We start from the raw sequence: 5,300 nt of genomic DNA on the forward strand, positions 1-5,300 counted from the left end.
GCTTTAATTTTTTCTTCAGTTCCCCCAGCTTGAGAAATGCTGACCGTGTTCTTCCTTTTTGGTTTTCTGATTTCAAATATTTGCATATTTTATTATAATATTTAACTTTATCTTCTCGATCTGATCTTTGAAATTTTCTGTTCAGCTCTTGGACTTCCTCATTTCTTCCATTTACTTTAGCATCTCTACACTGGAGAGTAAGTTTCAGAGTCTCTTCTGACATCCATTTTGACCTCTTCCTTCTTTCTTGTCTTCTTAATGACTTTTTGCTTTCTTCGCATATGATGTTCTTGATGTCATCCCACAACTTTTCTGGTCTTCAGTATTTAGTGTTTAATGTATAAAAACTGTTCTTCAGATGATCTCTAAATTTAGGTGGGATAAATTCAAGGTCGTATTTTGGCTTTCGTGGACTTGTTTTCATTTTCTTCAGTTTCAGTGTGAATTTGCATATGAGTAATTGATGGTCTGTTCTGCAGTTTGCCCATGGCCTTGTTTTCATTGATGATATGATATGATGATATGAATGTGAATAGACCATCATAATCAAAGGTCTCTTAGAACATACTGTCCTGGAGTTGGGACCAGAAGATAGCAAGATAGAATGAAAAGGTATGTGGAGCAGTCATGTGATAGACCCACGAACTAGCACATCCTTTCATTTTTCTGTCTGGGATTGTGATTGGTCCTGGGAATGCAAATACAACAGGGGTTCCTTCCCTCAAGAAACTGAGACTAAAGTGGGGAAAACTAGACTCTCAGTAAAGTCAGTTAACACTGTTAAATTTCACGGAACAGTGATATTCTTTTTTTTTTTTAGAAAGAAGACATTTATTCAGCATCATGATGAGACTATTACATTTAGTAATCAACAGCATGGGTGCGGGAAAAACAAACTCTACATTAAAACCTTTTGTTGGAATGCTTTACACTTTCCACAGAACGGAAACTAAATAACCTGTTATACGATTAGTCACAAATACAGTCATCAAGATTTTCTTTTTGCCCATACACATGAGTATTGTCTAAAACGTGTCTCTTTGTAGCAGCTAGGCCCTGCCACCCCTGTGTTTGGCTGAGTTCACAAATCTGTTGTAACCTGTCGCTCCCCTGTCACTTCTCTGGCTTTCCTCTCCTGCTAAGCTTTGTTTCCTGGCAATCCTGAAAACCCTTTGCCACTCCCATAGCTACTGCTGCTGCATGAACCGCCATAACCACCTTGGTTTCGTGCTTTGGCAAAATATTGACCTCCACCACCATAAGGGCCAGAGCTTCTGCCTCCAAAATGTCCTCCCTTCATGGGTCCAAAATGTGAAGATTGATTGTTGTAATTGTCAAAATCATTGTAGCTTCCACCACTTCCAAAATTGCTCCCTCTCATTACTAAATCCATTATAACCATCCCCACTGCCTCCATATCCACCACCACCTCGGCTGCCACCAAAGCCACCTCGTCCACTGAAGTTTCCCCACGACCAAAGTTGTAATTCCCACCAAAACCACCTCCACGGCCACCACCAAAGTTTCCAGAACCACTTCGACCTCTCTGACTGCAGGAGGCACTGGCCATCTCTTGCTTTGACAGGGCTTTCCTTACTTCACAGTTGTGGCCATTCACAGTATGGTCCTTCTGGATAACAATCTTATCTACAGAGTCATGGTCATCAAAGGTTACAAAAGCAAAGCCCCTCTTCTTGTCACTGCTTCAGTCTGTCATGATTTCAATCACTTCAATCTTCCCATACTGCTCAAAATAATCTCTTAGGTGATGCTCTTCGGTGTCTTCTTTAATGCCACCAATGAAAATCTTTTTCACAGTTAAGTGGGCAACTGTTCTTTGAGAGTCTTCTCGTGAAATGGCCCTCTTTGGTTCCACCACACTTCCGTACACCTTGTGTGGCCTTGCATTCATGGCTGCATCCACCTCTTCCACAGTAGAGGAAGTGACCAACCCAAAGCCTCTGGAGCACTTGGTGTTTGGATCTCTCATCACCACACAGTCCATGAGCATCCCGCATTGCTCAGAAAGGCTCCTCATGCTATCACCTGTTATTTAGAAGCTCAGTCCTCTGATGAAGAGTTTCTGCAGCTGTTCAGGCTCTCTAGGAGACTCTGACTTAGACATGACAGCAGTACGAAAAACAAAAACAAACAAACAAACAAAAAATGCATCATCTGCATTGTCCACAAGCAGAAGAGTGATACTCTTTTCTTTTTACATTTTTATTGTAAGGTTTACATGGGAGAACATCAGCTTCACACTCATCGTATCATATTTCATTTCTTTGCAATGATGACAATCCCCTCCTTGCATCATCATAACTCCAAAGATTACACCACACAGCAACCCCCCTTCGGCTGCCAGCACACAGCCCTTCTCCCGCCCTGAGTCCAGGGTCCCCAGCTGCTCCATCTGTCTACATCATCTTGTCTGTCTCCCCCTGGTATCCCTGCCTCTCTGGTAGGGTCCCTCTCTCCACTCCTCTCAACTGATGGTCCCAGGGACCTCCGCTCCTGGGCTGCAAAATCAATTACTCTACTCCTTTTGTCGAAAAACATCTACCTCTATATTTCCTAGGCTCACAGTCAGACATGATGGCAATTATTCACTATTGTACCAAAAGAGTCTTATCCCCATTTCCTTTCGTCAGCCCGGTCCCAACGGATTGGAAATCATTCAGTTATATTTCTACCCTCTCCTGCTCCATCTGGAACTAGGCTCCCTCTTGAAAGCTTGTAAGCTAGTCACTTCTTGCTTCTACAGACCCCCATCCCATTTTGGGTAGCCAATTTCTATGTTGCCCATCACTGTCAACCCTGTGTATAGGGTTGGGAGTGATCCTCACTGTAAAGATTTGTTCCCTTTTTTGAGCTACTACATCCATAAGTCCACCACTTGTCTGTCAGTTTTTCATACTGTGATGGCTTGTGAGTTGCTGTGGTTCTGAAACTTGTGCCACCAGTATTTTAAATACCAGCAAGGCCACCCATGCTAGACATGTTTCAGATGAGCTTCCAGACAAAGACAAAGTAGGAAGCAGGAGTGACGAACTACTTCCAAATATTTAGTCACTGAAAACCTTATGAATAGCAGAAAAACACTGTCAGATACAATGCTAGGAAAAGAGCCCCTCAGATTGTAAGGCACTCAAAATCCTACTGGGGAAGAACTGCCTCCTCAAAGTAGAGTTGACCATGATGACACAAATGGAGTTAAGCCCATGGGAGAAAAGCCCGCGGGACCTTCATTTGCTGATGTGGCACAACTCAAAATGAAGAGAAACAGCTATAAACGTCCTTTGAAAATCAGAACATGGAATGTACAAAATATGAATCTGGAAAAATTGGAAGTTGTCAAAAATTAAATGGAACACATAAATATTGATATCTTAGGCATTAGTGAGCTGAAATGGACTGGAATGGGTCATTTGGAATCTGATGAACACATGGTTCACTATGCAGGAAATGACACATTAAAGAGGAACAGAGCTGCATTCATTGTCAAAAAGAACATATCCAGATCAGTCATGAGGTACGATGCTGTTTGTGATAGGATAATATCCATGCGCCTACAGGGAAGGCCAGTTAATACCACTATTATTCAAATGTACGCACCAACCACTAAAGCCAGTGTAGATGAAATAGAATTCTACCAACTTCTTCAATCTGAAATTGATCAAACATTCAATCAAGATGTATTGATCATTACTGGTGGTTGGAATGCAAAAGTTGGGAGCAAAAGGGAAGGGTCAGTAGTTGGAAAACATGGCCTTGGTGACTAGAAATGATGCTGGAGAACGCATGATAGAATTCTGCAAAATCAATGATTTCTTCATTTCAAATATCTTCTTTAGACAGCATAAGAGATGACTATACACATGGACCTCACCAGAAGGATTACCTGTAAATCAAATTGACTCCATCTGTCAAAAGAGACGACAGAAAAGCTCCATATTATCAGTCAAAACAAGGCCAGGGCAGACTGTGGAACAGACCATCAATTACTCATATGCAAATTCAAAATGAAGCTGAAGAAAATGAAAACAAGTCCACGAAAGCCAAAATATGACCTTTAATATATCCCACCTGAATTTAGAGATCATCTAAAGAACAGATGTGATGCATTAAACACTAAAGACTGAAGACCAGAAGAGTTGTGAGATGACATCAAGAACACCATACATGAAGAAAGCAAAAAGTCATTAAGAAGACAAGAAAGAAGGAAGAGGTCAAAATGGATGTCAGAAGAGACACTGAAACTTGCTCTCCAGCGTAGAGATGCTAAAGCAAATGGAAGAAATGAGGAAGTACAAGAGCTAAACAGAATATTTCAAAGATCAGATCAAGAAGATAAAGCCAAATATTACAACAAAATGTGCAAAGATATGGAATCAGAAAACCAAAAAGGAAGAACATGCTCAGCATTTCTCAAGCTGGGAGAACTGAAGAAAAAATTCAAGCGTCAACTTTCTTTATTGAAAGATTCTCTTGACAAATTATTGAATGATGCAGAAAGCATCAAGAGAAGATGGACAGAATATACAGAGTCTCTGTACCAAAAGGAAATGGTTATTGGTCATCTGTTTCAAGAGGTAGCATATGATCAAGAGCCAATGATACTGAAGGAGGAAGTCCAGGGTGCATTGAAGGAATTGGTAAAGAATGAGGCACCAGGAATTGATAGAATAAAAATTGAAATCTTTCAAGAAAGTGAGGCGGCAAAGGAGGCACTCACTCATGCAAGAAATTTGGGAGACAACTATCTGGCAGACTGATTGGAAGAGATCCATGTTTATGCCCATTCAAAGAGAGGTGACTCAATGGAATGCGGAAATCATCAGACAATCTCTTTGATATCCCATATGAGTAAAGTTTTACTAAAGGTAATACAGAAGCAGCTGCAAGCATACATTGACAAAGAACTTCCAGAGCTTCAAGCCGGATTCCGAAGAGGCTGTGGAATGAGGGATATCATTGCTGATGTCCAATAGATGTTGGCTGAAAGCAGAAAACATCAGAAAGATGTTTCCCGGTGCTTTATTGATTATGCAAAGGCTTTCAATTGTGTGGATCATGACAAACCTTGGACAACATTACCAAGTATGAGTATTCCTGAACACTTGATTGTGCTCATGAGGAATCTATACGTGGACCAAGAAGCAGTTGTTCGAACAGAGCATGGGAACACTAAATGGGTTAAAATTAAGAATGGTGTGCAACAAGGATGTATTCCTTCACCTTACTTATTCAACCAGTATGCTGAGCAAATAATACGAGAAGCTGGGTTCTATGAAGAAAAA

The 5,300-nt window shown here is 40.9% G+C and overlaps 1 protein-coding gene and 1 pseudogene across 1 annotated transcript in view; one reads left to right on the top strand and one right to left on the bottom strand.

The window, feature by feature from the left end:
- The window catches only part of LOC102817632 (cytochrome P450 2J2-like), a 56,626-nt gene that overhangs the window by 35,323 nt on the left and 16,003 nt on the right, over positions 1-5,300 (top strand). The window lies entirely within an intron of this gene.
- LOC102824962 lies at positions 1,139-2,125 on the bottom strand (annotated as a pseudogene).

Source organism: Chrysochloris asiatica, unplaced genomic scaffold (assembly GCF_000296735.1).
Source record: "Chrysochloris asiatica unplaced genomic scaffold, ChrAsi1.0 scaffold00048, whole genome shotgun sequence".
Lineage (NCBI taxonomy): Eukaryota > Metazoa > Chordata > Mammalia > Afrosoricida > Chrysochloridae > Chrysochloris > Chrysochloris asiatica.